Below are 13862 nucleotides of genomic sequence, written 5' to 3'. Positions count from 1 at the left end.
TAATTAATTCTTTTTAATAGCATTTTTAGAAGCCACCTTCTCAGATGAAATCATTGTTGTTTAAAACTTCAAGACCTTTGAAGACAGAGTTTTAAATCCAGTTTGTTCCCAAAACATTTGCTCAAACGAGAATCTCAAGGTTTGAGCTCTTTATTCTAAAGGTGCAGCTTCCTGCCCAGGAGAAAAATAATACATGCTGGTGTTTATAAATGGAGTTAGTCGCATTTGAAGACTTTACCTTGCAGCTAGTAGGGGGCTCAGTTCTTCAGAATTTTGAGATTTTTTATTTATAAACAGTCTATTCATGTCTAAGCTGGAAAATCCTCCAACCTTACCATCACCGCCCACCCCCCTCCCCTTCCCCAGCCCCCTTCCCACCATAACCTGGGCTACATCCTTTTGTTATCTGGCTCTGAGGACCTGGAGCCCCTCTCTGAGCCCAGCTCCTGTTTTCTCACTGTAATTGGTCTGGGGCCAGTAGTTGAAATGGTTCCTTAGGGACCTCTTACTTTCTCTTGGAAGGACTCTGCTGTGCCCAACTGAGCACTGTCCCTGTGTGTCCTTCTCTTCAGGAAGTGGCAGACCCCCTTTGCCCCAGCCTCACGTTAAACCTGGGGAGCATCCTCACCCCCGCAAAGTCCTATCCTGTGGTTCCAGCCATACCTGTGGGAATGCTGGGCTGTCTCATGCCGCATCCCCCTCAGGGCAGCTTGGGGGAGCTACAGTCCCAGGTCCCAGGAGGCCTCCTCACTCAGCAGCTTATCTGCCAGATGCTGACCTCTGCCAGCTGCCTGTTCCGCTCTGTGAGACAGCCCAATGCAGATGAGCCCCATGGTCACTTGGGCTGGCCCATGAAGGCCACGTGCTCTCTGTTATGCAGAGGTGTTGACAGTCCCATAGAATACCTGGCTTTGCAGCCACTGGGCTGGTACTAGAAAGAGCTACACTCAAGCTGGCTACAGTGTGCAGCTGGTGCACTCTGCTTGTGATACACCCTGACCCTTCCCCTATTATTCTGGCCACTGTGCTCTGTGCAGACCCTTCCCAGCCCTCTCCCAGGTCCTCTGCTCACTGTGACCACAGTCTTCCATCAGCATGTATTTCGTTGAATCTGGGTTATTATTGCTCATCAAATTCTACTTGTTCTACAACCCAACCCCAACCTACCATAAGATCCCCAAACCCGCGTACCCAGGGCCCAGCTCTTGCAAAGCGCTGGGTTGCCTCTTTGGTACAAGGAACTGTAGGTATAGCTCTCAGGTCTGCTGGAGGAAGAAATGCTACTATGACAGTGGGGTGGTGATACTGCTGTTCAGGTCCCTGGCCAGTTTGTAAGGCTCTAAGATCAGCCTTCCTGCCTCTGTGCTGGACACATCCACCTCTGTCCGCCTCTGAGCCAGGCATCCTCCCAGGACACCTTCCAAGTCTGAGAGTCCACGAAACTGTGAGTGTTGCCTTAACTTTGCCAAGAAAGTGCTTATACAGATTGGTTGTGACACCTGCTTCCCTCAGCACAGCATTGGCCTGTGTGTTCCAGGGCTCGCATCTCCTGCTTTGGGTGGAGGCTAGCACGTGCTGCTCTATCCAGGCTCATCGAGGTTCTCTTAAGTAGCTTCCTGTCTCGGGCCTCCTCCCCAACCACCTGAGTCACTAAGGAGCCCTGAGGATGGTTTGTGGATTTGGGGCCTCCCATCGCCTCCCCTGACATAATTTCAAAGGCAATCATCAAATTTATGAACCGTCCACTCTAGGCAATATTTAGGATTTCTGTTTACCTCCTGAGTGTCTGAAAACGTGGCATTTCAAAGGCTCTGTTTGATCAGAGATCCAATTGATTGCCAGGAATGTGCATGCCGCATAATAGAGAACCCACAATGGCAGGTTGCAGTGGGCATCCTGGGAGAAAGTTAATTAATCCTGAAACCAAATACCAACTGCCTCAGCAACAGCAGTCATAAGAGAGCCGAGCCTTGTGGTATTTGAAGTCAGGCTGCTGGAGGGCTCTTTATCGGAAGTATTCTCTGTGCCTGAATTCTGCTGTGGATTCAGTGCCTCAGGCCAGGGCCTGCCTTTCCTTCTGTACTTGGTTCCACGGTCTGGGGTCTCTGGACCCTGGAGAATCCAGTTGTCAGCATGCAGACAGAAAGAGCCTTCATGGCATCTCCCAGGCTCCTGTGGCTTTGTATTTCACATCTCCCCTGGGAAGCTGGAATACATAATAACCTCCCCCTCTCCTACTCCCCCCACCCACCCGAAATAACTTGTGGGTGGGCCAACAACTTGGAAAGTGGAGTGTTTAAATCTTACAGGGAGACCTGTGTACTTCATTTCCACCCTGAGGCTTGCTAAGAAGTAGGAGATGATTCCAAAAATGATTGTGCATTGCCTGAAGAAGAGCAGACTCTCAGATTTCTGTCTAATCACAAACGGCCAAGATGAACAGGGGAAGTAACCTGGCCCTCAATGCCTCCAGAGAGGCTAGAAAAGAGGATGGGATGTGTGTTTGGCCAAACATGGCTGAGAAGAAAAGTGTGGCTGTTCCAAACTTGTAGGTGACCCTTTGTGTTCATTCCAGCTGCTGGAATGGAGCAGGCCCTCCCTGGATGTGCCTGGCCAGGTGAGGGACTCAGAGCCTGCAGGGACCAGCTGACCCCCAAGGGCCTTCCCAGGTCTCGGTGCTCGTGACTTTGTTGGTTTTTTTAAGGTAAACTGTCTGTCCAGAGACACAGTTCACCAAAATAACACAACCCTGCTTCAGCCAATGCAGGCAAGGGGCCCTGAGAGGACAGGGAGAGGGCACTGCTGCACGGAAGAGAAAATTCATATTTTTCTTCGGAGAAAATGGAAAGTGGTGCTGGGTCCAAGTGGTAGGTGACCTTGCTATTGAGTTAAAAAGCTGCTGGGGAAATTAGAGAAGACAGACATGAAAAGAATGCTAATGAATAGTGGTGGACCAGAGCCCAGAGCCCTGATTCCTCCACCGTCCACAAGGGGTACTTGTGTGATGCCTATAAATAGACATTTAAAAACCGATTCAAAATTGAATTAAGCTGTGGGCCTGTTTCCTCCTATGGAAAAGCATTATGTAAAGTGCAGAGCACTGCCTTTTTTCCAAGGCAGTTTGGCGATTCTGTGCCTCTGTTGGGAATCTGTGTGGAGCATGTGGGGGATGCTCGGGCTACCTATGAATGAGACTCTGTCCTCTTGGGAGACTTGCAGACTGAGGGCAGGCAGAGAGAGAGAAAAAGAGCGAGCGAGCGAGCGAGTGAGCTGGGGCTCCTTCCTCCAGGTGGAGCAGGGAAGCCCAGCTGAGCCTGAAGGCAGGCTCCGAGTTTCCCTGAGCTGCTTCTGGGCTGGGAAGCTGGACAGCTTCCCAGAAGCTGGCAGAAGCTGGACTTGTGGGCAGAAGGACACTTCCATAGGCCCACAGTGGCTCTGGACAATGCAGGTAGCTGTAGACCTCTGAGAGGGGAGGGGAGGACACTGTGGACATGTAGGGAGAATTCCAGCCTGTGCTAGTAGACCAAGGCTTCTAGGCTCTTCCATGCAGCCCTCTTGATCAAAACTGCTAGAGTGGGGGATTCCGGGAGAGGACCAAGGTCTTTCTCACTGACCTGCTTGAGTTCACAGAGCCAACTTGTAGCAGAGTGCAGAATGGAGGCCCTGTCTTACAACCACCAGTGAAGTGTTCTTGCCTCTGGACACAGCATTTAGTATGTGCTCTGACCCTGAAATCACCTCTTTTTGGAAGTCCTGGGATGGTGGGATTTGGGGGTAAAAAAGGAAATACCGTTTGATGGTAATGTGTTCCCAGGCAGTGTTTTGGGGGCTTTGTTGCGCTTTCCCAGCACGTTTAAGATCGAACTTACTGTCTACTTTTGCACATGATGAGGCTGAGGCCGACAACGTAAGGGGATTTGAAAGGCGACCGAAGGGGCGCCTGGGTGGCTCCATCAGTTGAGCATCTGACTCTTGGTTTCTGCTCAGGTCATGGTCTCACACTTCTTGGGATGCAGCCATGCTGTCAGCGCAGAGCCTGCTTGGGATTCTCTCTGCCTTTCTCTCTGTCCCTTCCCTGCTTTCACTCATGCTCTCTCTCTCTCTCTGTCAAAAGAAATAAATAAACTTAAAAAAAAAAGGCAGCAGAAAGCACCATACCCTTTGGAAGAATTTGAACAACTGTGTGAATGTCAAGTTCCCTCTGAGCAGAGACCAGCAGATTACAGATATACAAATGGCTTGGCCAAAAGGGAGGTACCTGCGGCCTTCTAAGGGATAGCTAGTCATTTTTAAAAATGTCTGAACTAGAGGCCAGTTTGGGGTGGTAGGGAACTCCCCCAAATTCCCTAATTAAAACCCACTCCTAGAAATGTCTGTCTAGGGAAATGAGAATGACTGTCAGTTTTCATTAAAAAAGTGTCAACCCTGGTTCCAGGTTAGACCTTGGTGATAAAGTAGAAGCCAGTGTCTGCCTGTGCCAATAGCAAGACCATATTACCTTCCCCCCTAGGAATGATGTCATCCCCTGTGACTTCAGGACCAGACTGAAGGTGAACTGTCCAGCCAGCACAGCTATTCATGAAATGCTATGCTCTTAGACCTTCTGTTCCCAGCAGACAAGGGCCTGGGGAAGAGGCTGCCATTGCTGTGGTTTTGAAAGGAACAAAGACGTTCCTTTATAACGCATTCTGTCTTTAGCCAAATTGGAGGGAGAAGAGGAATTAAAAAAAAATTAATTCCAGTATGGTTAATATACAGTATTGGGAAAAGAGGAATTTTGATTTGATATATAAGACCAATAAATCCCCCTCCTCTTGCACCATCCTGGGCTTCCAGCTTCTCTGGGTTGTCTGCTGCCCCTACCTTGAATTCCTGATCTAACCCAGGGCCTTGCCTTGAGCCCTTGAACCTATTAGACTTTCTCTTCAGCTTTCATTTGCAAAGCTGTCTCTTTGTCCAAGAGGAGTGTGAAACCTGATGGCCTGTTTTCTGTTCTCTTTTTGACACCCCGTTGCCCATGAGGAGGGGTGGGCTGTGAATCTGGGCAGAGGAAATGAGCAGTGGCCCGCTTTCCTTTCTCTTTCTTTTAATCTGTCTTCATCTCCCCAGCCCCCACAGGCACACCTACCTCCCTCTGAAAGTGTCCCAGAATACCGGTTCTGCACACTAGTGGGGTCAAGCTTTGTTGTGGGGAAATGCATATTCATGAGGGCTTTGAGGAGCTTCATTAAAATGCAGAGGCCTCTTCTTCCAGAGTGATACACAAGCCATTGCTTTATTTGCCCAACATGATGTTCTTAAGGCAATAATTATGTGAGGAATGGCTAAAGAAACATTTTAATTATTTGTTTCTGGTCATTTGTGATGGTCTCATTAGAATGAGAACCGGTTCACTTTTACAGGTAATTCAAAACCTCTCACTCGTTCAGATGTCTATACTTGCAGGAGCGCTATGTGATCACCCGTATCTTTTCTGAAACCCAAGTAATTTCCTCTATTTCCTTCTGTTTTATTCCAGAAAGATTTCATCACCAGGAGGTTTTGGGGGACGTTACCAACCCACTTGTTTTCGGTAAGAAATATGAGGTCGCCTTGCACGGAGTGCGGTTTTGCTTCTGACATGTGTGAAATGGAATTATTTTCCTCGAGGGATGCCACACTTCAGGTGGATCTGGGCATCTGCCACGGTTCTTTATTTCCTGGGATGCTGGGATGTGTAATTCAGTGCGAGCCTCCACACAGGGAGTCTGAGGCTTGATTCACAGCCAAGGAGCCCGTGAGCACTGGGCTCACTGCAGAGTGCTTATATTGCCTAGAATGGATGTCTTTCCCTGTCACCCCTGAGACAGCAGTATCACAACCACCCCCCATCCCCTCCTCACTATACTAGTGCTTCTGAAAACTGTAGTCCAAACCAGCTTCAGTCATTTATTTGTGAAACTCTTATCTAGATTCCTATTTATATCAAAAATCAATGTATATCACCAACAATAAACGCCATTTGCAACCTTTCACTATCAAACTTGGGCGACATTGTGTCTAATTAGAAGTGTACCACCGTGAAATATCAGGACGCCGAGAGGAAGACTCTAACTTTGATCCGAAAGAGCCCTCCTAATCTTCTCAGGGATGAGGGATGGCTCCGTGTTGCTATTGCCCTGTGGGTGAAGCTATTCTGCGGCCCTGATCCCCCTGACCCATGGTCAGCCCTTGGCTTGATCTTGTCCCATAGGACCTGTAGCAGCAGATTTGCATAGGTCTTTGTAGCCCCAATGCCAGCTGGCTGCCTGGTAGAGGGGACACTTGTAGGAGATTTGTTCTGACTAAAGATGAGTAGGTATTCTTTTTCCTGGACCAAAGATACCCTAGTGGCTGGGTTGTGGAGAAGCTGGTGTATGGGTTGGGGTATGTTTGGAGAGCAGGGTGGAAAGGAGACTGTTGTTGGAGGTTAGGCAGCTGGGGACCAGGAATTGTCTCTGTGTCTTGATGCCAGAGAAGGTCTGAGGTTCTGATGGATTCTGTGGGTTCTTATGCATCCATGGGCTTGGATAGGGCAGCACTGGTCAGCAGTCCAGAGTGTCATATGGAGGGAAGTAGTGGCTTGGGGACTTCCAAATGAGAGAAGTAATTTGGGATTTCCCAGTGGGGAAGTTCTGTGCCAATCTGAGGATAAAGACGAAGATCAGAGGGGGCAGAGTTGGGATACCAGAGCCTCAAGACCAGGTCCCAAACCACCGTTTTGCCTCTGGGGCAGTAGGAAGACACAAGGCCTGCTGTTTGGAGCTACCGAAAGAGCCTTCTTTTGTAAGTCAAGGCAGCTGCCTTTATTTTACTTGCTAATCCAGCCTCTATCCTACATTAGGTAACTCCCCATAAGCACTGTGCTGTTCATGGGCAGGAATTCACCTCACATTTTATTGGGGATTTTTCTTGTCACGCATGTCCTGGCTGGATTGTATGGTCACTTTGGGGGTAGGGAGGGTGGCACATTCATAAGGCATTTAAGAGTTAGAATAATCAGCCCCTCTCCAAGGAAGTAGAGGGGGAAATGTTGCAGGAACTGCATGACTTGTAACGCATTTGGGTATAAGAATAAATGAGTATTTTTCTAACTTTTCCTTAATTGTCAGTCTTTAATGTTTATGAATTTACTTCTATGCTCTCAACGAGGCCTTTTCGATCTCGTTTGCTTTTTTTAAAAATGTTTATTTGTTTTATTTTGAGAGAGGGAGGGAGGGAGGGAGGGAGGGGGAGAGAGAGAGAGAGAGAGAGAGAGAGAGAGAGAGAGAGAGAGAGAGAGAATGTGAGCAGGGGAGGGGTAGAGAGAGGGAGGGAGAGAGAGGAAATCCTAAGCAGGCCCTGCCAGTAGCACAGAGTCTGATGAAGGGCTCGAGCAAATGAACCACAAGATCATGACCTGATCCAAAATCAAGAGTCAGATGCTTAACTGACTAAGCCACCCAGGCACCCCCTGTTTGATTTTCTGTTTAGACTCATTTTTTGGTTATTTATTTATTTTTGAGAGAGAGGGAGGGGGAGAGAGAACGAGCAGGGGAGGGACAGAGAGAGGAGAGAATCCCAAGCAGGCTCCACACTGCCAGCACAGAGCCAGATGCAGGGCTCTAACCCACAAACTGTCAGATCATGACCTGAGCCCAAATCAAGAGTCAGCCCAAATCAAGAGTCAGATGCTTAACTGACTGAGCCATCCCATATAGTAGATTTCTCAGTTATCCTTAGCTATGAAAATACTGAAGAATTTTAGGGGATACTGGGAAGGGAGGAGATTTTTTTTGCAATTGGCAGCAAGGGCAGCTTGTGAAGAGAGATGTTCTTATGGGGAATGGGTCTCACAAATTGTGGTGACATTCCAATCTTCTGGGAGCCCAGGGTCAACCAGCCAGTGCAGTCCATCCAGCCTCTCAGAACTGTCCAGCGTGAAATTGGCCTCTTGAAGTTTTATCTAAATGAAACTGGGGCTGTCGTTGCTTTTTGATGGAACCGCAGGGCAATTCTGTTTGTGCCTCTAAGGTATAAGGTATTTTTTTCTTTTGAGCCCCAAAAAGACCTAGTGGGATTTTTACGTATCCTGAAAGACTATTAGAGTATCAAAGTCAGCTGCAATAGACAAGACGTCTCGCTCTCTTTCCGATTGTGCTCGCTCATCTGCAGTGTAATGGGACTGCCATTTAAGTGAATACACTCGTCATGATTCTCTGCAGCTTCCCTGCAGAAAAGCGTATTTCTTCTGTGAGAGAAAAGTGGCAATGAGATGGATATTTTTAAATGTCAATTATTGCTGGAATGAATCTCTGTGAGGAGAGCTGCAGAGAGAAGAGACTGGGGTTTATTTATTTTTCTACTGCAAATGAACCACTCTGTAGCATCAGAATACTAATACCCAGAGTCTATGCCTGACATCTCCTTCTAAAATAATTTGGTGAATATGCTTCTGCTTATGGTAAAAGTTGGGGGCTGTGTTCCATTTTTTTTCCCCTGGGGGGGATTAAATCCTAGGCCTCAGTATTCTAGGATATCAATCCTACGGGCTGTTGATCTCTATAGTGTTTGGATTGTAATTACAGTTGACCCTTGAACAACATGGGTTAGGGATGCTGACCCTCATATAGTTGAAAATCTGCATATAACTCTTGACTCCCCAGAAACAACCACTAATCACTTATTGTTGATTGAAAGTCTTACCGGTAACTTAAACATTCAATTAACACGTATGTAAAATTTTTTTATGTTGTATGTATTATATACTGTATTCTTATAATAAGCTAGATAAAAGAAAATGTTAAGAAAATCATGAGAGAAAGTACACTTACAGTACTGTCATATTTATGAAAAAAATAATCTGCCTAAAAGTAGAACTGTGCAGTTCAAACTCATGTTGTGCAAGGACCAATTGTATATAAATTTAGTGATTTCCTGAAGGAATGGTGGAAAGATTAATAAGGTGTGTTTAAATCATGGGCAGTCTCAGAAAATATGTTAAGTTAGAAGATGTTGCATTTGCAAAAATTTTTACGATTTTTGGTAATGTCAGCATGCTCTTGCCCAAGTGTAAACACATAAAATGCTGTGTAAAAGCTGACCAAGAATTATTTTAAAATACAAGATCCAGGGGGGAGCCTGGATGGCTCAATCGATGAAGCATCTGACTCTTGATCTTGGCTCATATCATGATCTTATTGTTTGTGGGTTCGAGCCCTGCATCAGGCACTGCACTGACAGTGCAGAGCCTACTTGGGATTCTCTCCCTCTCTCTCTCTCTCTGCCCCTCTCCTGCTTGTGCTTGCTTGCTTGCTGTGTCTTTCTCTTAAATAAATAAACACACATTGAAAAAAATTATAAGATCCAAAGAAAGGCAGTGAAATTCCCAGCTACTAGACATTAAAAGAAAACACAAAACTGGAATGTTAAGGGGAAGCTGGCATAAAGGTGGGGCAGTGAGGTTCCTGATAGAAGGTTGCAATTAAGATTGTGTGATATTTGTGGGATGAGTGGGACCGGATGGTGAGCCTAATAACAAAATCTCACATGTACAGGAACACAGGAGGTGCAGAGATATATTATTGACAAGGTGGGAAGTGATGCAGGACAACTGGTTGTCCACATGGGAGAAGCTAAAATGGTATCCCTACCTCACAGCATACACACAAATAAATGCCAGTAGAATTAATGACTATAAAGGACAAGATGTTAAATTGTATACAAGAGAGTTTTTTATATGTCCCTGAGGTAGGAACAGGTAAGACATACACACAGGCACAGAAAAGATCAGTTAATTAAACAGCAATGTTAGCAGCTTCTTTAAGAGCAGGGACACCATATAAAGGTTTAGGGGGGCCTGGGTGGCTCAGTCAGTTGAGTGTCTGACTTTGGCTCAGGTCATGATCTTGTGGTTCGTGGGTTTGAGCCCTGTATCGAGCTCTGTGCTGACAGCCCGGAGCCTGAAGCCTGCTTCGGATTCTGTTTCTCCCTCTCTCTCTGCCCCTCCCCTGCTCTTTGTCTGTCTGTCTGTCTCTCTCAAGAATAAAAAAAACATTAAATTTTTTTTAAAGGCTTAAAACAAACTATCACCTGGAATAAATATCTGAGATGTATTTACTGTAAGGGATTAGCATTCTGTCTGTATAATAAGGAACTCTTCCAAATCAATTAGAAAAAGACAATGTAATTGAAAAAAATGAGCAACTGATATGAAGAAGAAGGAGGTGGGATGATAACGTTGGGGATGCCTAAATGGTGTGTTCATGGATGTTTGTCACGTTACTCTGTCCACTCACTTTTGTGTATTTGAGAAAGTTGATAAAAGAATAGGTTCTAGTGCACAACTCACTGTAGACCCACACAAACCTCTCTGCTCTTGTGTCTGTCTGGCAGGGCAATCTTGCTCCTATGTACTAGCTAATCCTCTGACTCGACTGGAACTGCTGACTTCTTAGGCTCCCCTTCTTATGGGTAGTTCTGCATCCGTCTTGTCATTGAAATGGTTAGGGTTTCTTTCTTTCTTTCTTTTCTTCCCAGCTTTATTGAAGTGTAACTGGTAAACAAAGTGCACATATTTCATGCATACAGTTTAGGGAGTTTGGACATACACATACATTCATGTTACTATCACCACGACTTACTCATTACCTCCAAAAATTTCCTTGTGTCCCTTTGTGTTTTGTTTGTTTTATAGGAAGAACACCTAACATGAGATGTACCTTCTTAAAAAAATTTTTTTGAGTCCATAATACCTCGCTTAACTATAGGCATTATGTTTCATGGCAGTTCTCTAGAACTTACTCGTCTTGCGTAACTGAAACTTTCTACCCATTGAACAACTTCCCATTTCTCCTTCCCCTCTGCCCCTGGCAACCACCCTTCTAGTGTCTACTTCTATACCTTTGAGGACTTTACATGTAAGAGGAATCACACAATATTTGTTCTTCCGTGACTGCCTTATTTCACTTAGCATAATGTCCTCCAGGTCCACCTGTGTTGTTGCAAATGGCAGGATTTCCTTTGTTTTAAAACCTGGATAATATTCCACTGTACGTATATACCTCACTTTCTTTACCTGTTCATCTGTTGATGAACATTTGGTTTGTTTCTATGTCTTGGCTGAATGAGCCAGGCTTTGCACACTGATCTGCCCTGTTGTTTCAACAGCAATGTCCCCATAGGTTTTTTGTTTTTGTTTTTCTCTGTGTGGCTGATCCCTCTTCCATGGGCTTCTCCCCATCTTGATAGACAAGGCTCAAGGGCCACCCTTTTTGGGGCCTTCATTGGACACTTAAGCCCCAGGTGAGCCTGTTCTGTGCTCTCCTGCCTCACTGCTGATCTCTCCATGGACTTGCATGCCTGCTCCTTCTGCATCCTTCAAATGTCCATCCCAGTTACCTCATGGATAGTAGATGCTCCAGAAGGCTGTGCTCACTGTGTAGCTCTAGTTTCTTAAACTTCCAGAAGCTCATTGACCTCATCTGTAAGTGGGGACTTGTGGTTTTCGGGACTACTTGTGAGAATGAACCACATCGTGGATGGAGAGTGCATGGCATGTAATTGCTGCCCAATATTATTGGTGTCCTTCCCTGGAGGAAGCAAGGAGAGGATCTGAGGCTGGCCATTATGATTTGCTTTCAGGCTTGGTATGTGTGTTTTCAAATACTTGAAAATATCTGCTCTGACACCTAACTTTCTTTTTCTTAAAGTTGCAACGTGTTAAGAGAGAAAACATTCCATCAACACCTTTTTTAAAGGATGAAAAACGTGTTAAGAAAATAGCAGTATGAGCTGCTACTAGGTTGAGCTCCACATAATTAGTGTGATTAAATTGAAGGAAGTTAGCCATTACTGTATGTAACTTTTTATTCATGATATTCAGATCTAATTAATTATGCCAAGTTCTAATTAATTACATGAGTGTGTAAGCCGGCATTCTCAAACCGTGTTCTGTGGAGTCCCAGGAGATGTTTCTGAAAATAGTAATCCGCATTCAGATCAGGCTGGGACACGCTGTCTGTACTGCCCCCTCTTGGAGAGTCCCAGAGCACCATATTAAAGACCGTTTGAAGTCCTGCAAGAAAGCTGCTTATTTAATTCTGTTTAACTCCTCATTTTCCAAACTGATTTTGACCACAGGTGCTTCTAGATATATAAGAAAATGCTAACTGAAGTCAGAACAGTTTTTATGCCATAGCTTGTGCTCGGACTGGTTGATAAGCAACATATATGTTGATGGGGACATTCCTTAAGTCTTCCAGGGTAGCACTTCTGGGGTCTGTATTGTGGCAGACCATACTGCCAAGAGTTTTTCTTTCAGAGTCCAGGGCTGGTACAGATTAATCTCTTTTCATGGGTGTATCACTTAATCTCCTTTGGTCAATCTGCAGGGGAAAATGGTGGTGACTTGCTGGCCCTTCAGGGTGGCTGTCAAGGTGAGTGTACTTAGAAGTGGCCTCCTTCACTCCTGGCCTGTGAAGGGCTCCTATAGTGGTTACCAGTTTTGGCAGAGACCCTCATTTACAAAGGAGGCCGTGTTACTGAGCATGTCCTGGCCTCAGGGGTCAGAGAGAGAGAACCACTCACCTCCTGGCAAGGTCTTTGTCGGAGGTTTGAAAGGGGACAACTGCCCTCCATTTTGTTTCACAGCCACTTCAGGGAAGTGTAGAATGTTGTGATGTAGAATGTAGAGTGTTAGAGGAGGTGATTTTGGGGAGAGGTGACTCATCAGTACTGTAGGTTATGCAGGAGGAGTGAGGTTTAACCTTTCATCTTGAGGGGGGGAGTATACATTTCTCTGGGGGGTGGGGGGAGAGACAGACAGACAGACAGACACAGAGAAAGGTGGAGCATTCCAGGCAAACAGAAGTATGTGTATGATTCAAGCATGGAGACATGAAGTGGCATGACAGGCCCTAGGGGATGTAGTTGACCTTGAACAACGTGGGGGTTAGGGGCACTGACCCCCCACTCCCCCCACACCATGCAGTCAAAAATCTGTGTATAGCTTTTGACTCACCAAAAACTTAACTACTAATAAATAGCCTACTGTTGACTGGAAGCCTTACTAATAACATACACAGCTGATGAACACATTCTGTATGTTATATGTATTATATACGGCACTCTTACAGTAAAGTAAGCTAGAGAAAAGAAACTGTTATTAAGAAAAGCATAAGGGGGGCGCCTGGGTGGCGCAGTCGGTTAAGCGTCCGACTTCAGCCAGGTCACGATCTCGCGGTCCGGGAGTTCGAGCCCCGCGTCAGGCTCTGGGCTGATGGCTCAGAGCCTGGAGCCTGTTTCTGATTCTGTGTCTCCCTCTCTCTCTGCCCCTCCCCCGTTCATGCTCTGTCTCTCTCTGTCCCAAAAATAAATAAACGTTGAAAAAAAAATTAAAAAAAAAAAAAAAAAAAAAAAAAAAAAAAAGAAAAGCATAAGGAAGAAGTACATTTATAGTATTGCACTGCATTTGCTGAAGTAATCTACACTTCAGTGGACCCTAGCAGTTCAAACCCATGTTGTTCAATGGCCAGCCGCAGTTGGCTTGACAGAGTAGACAGAAGATGCAGTAGGAGGGGCCAGACTGTCCTGTTCACATGGCCACAGAGAAGCCTAACAGGGCTGACGCCATAGGTGACTGTGGAAGGCAGGCAGAGGGGGTGAAGGCCCAGGTGCTGGAGGCTCCTCGCATGGTTCCTGGGGAAAGATGCTGTGTCCTGAGTAAAGGCTGGTAGAGTGTGGAGACAAGGACTGAGGTGACAGACACTAAGGAGGAAGAGGTAGCAGAGCCATGTGGAGGGAGCAGGAGTTGGGAACTCGGAGAGAAGACCATATTTGAGGTGGAAATAGAATTATTGAATTCC

The 13862-nt window shown here is 46.0% G+C and overlaps 1 protein-coding gene across 5 annotated transcripts in view; it reads left to right on the top strand.

The window, feature by feature from the left end:
* The window catches only part of APBA2 (amyloid beta precursor protein binding family A member 2), a 273865-nt gene that overhangs the window by 142426 nt on the left and 117577 nt on the right, over positions 1 to 13862 (top strand). For 4 of the 5 annotated variants that reach the window (XM_043554843.1, XM_043554841.1, XM_043554840.1 and 1 more), the window contains one exon: positions 5519 to 5572. The exons of the other annotated variant lie outside the window; for it this stretch is intronic. The gene's annotated coding sequence lies outside the window, so the exon portion shown is untranslated. The remainder of the gene's footprint in view (positions 1 to 5518; positions 5573 to 13862) is intronic. 5 annotated transcript variants of the gene reach the window in all.

This window comes from Prionailurus bengalensis, chromosome B3, assembly GCF_016509475.1.
Source record: "Prionailurus bengalensis isolate Pbe53 chromosome B3, Fcat_Pben_1.1_paternal_pri, whole genome shotgun sequence".
Lineage (NCBI taxonomy): Eukaryota > Metazoa > Chordata > Mammalia > Carnivora > Felidae > Prionailurus > Prionailurus bengalensis.
The sequence above is the reverse complement of the archived record's forward strand: the minus strand, read 5'-3'. Positions and strand labels throughout refer to the sequence as shown.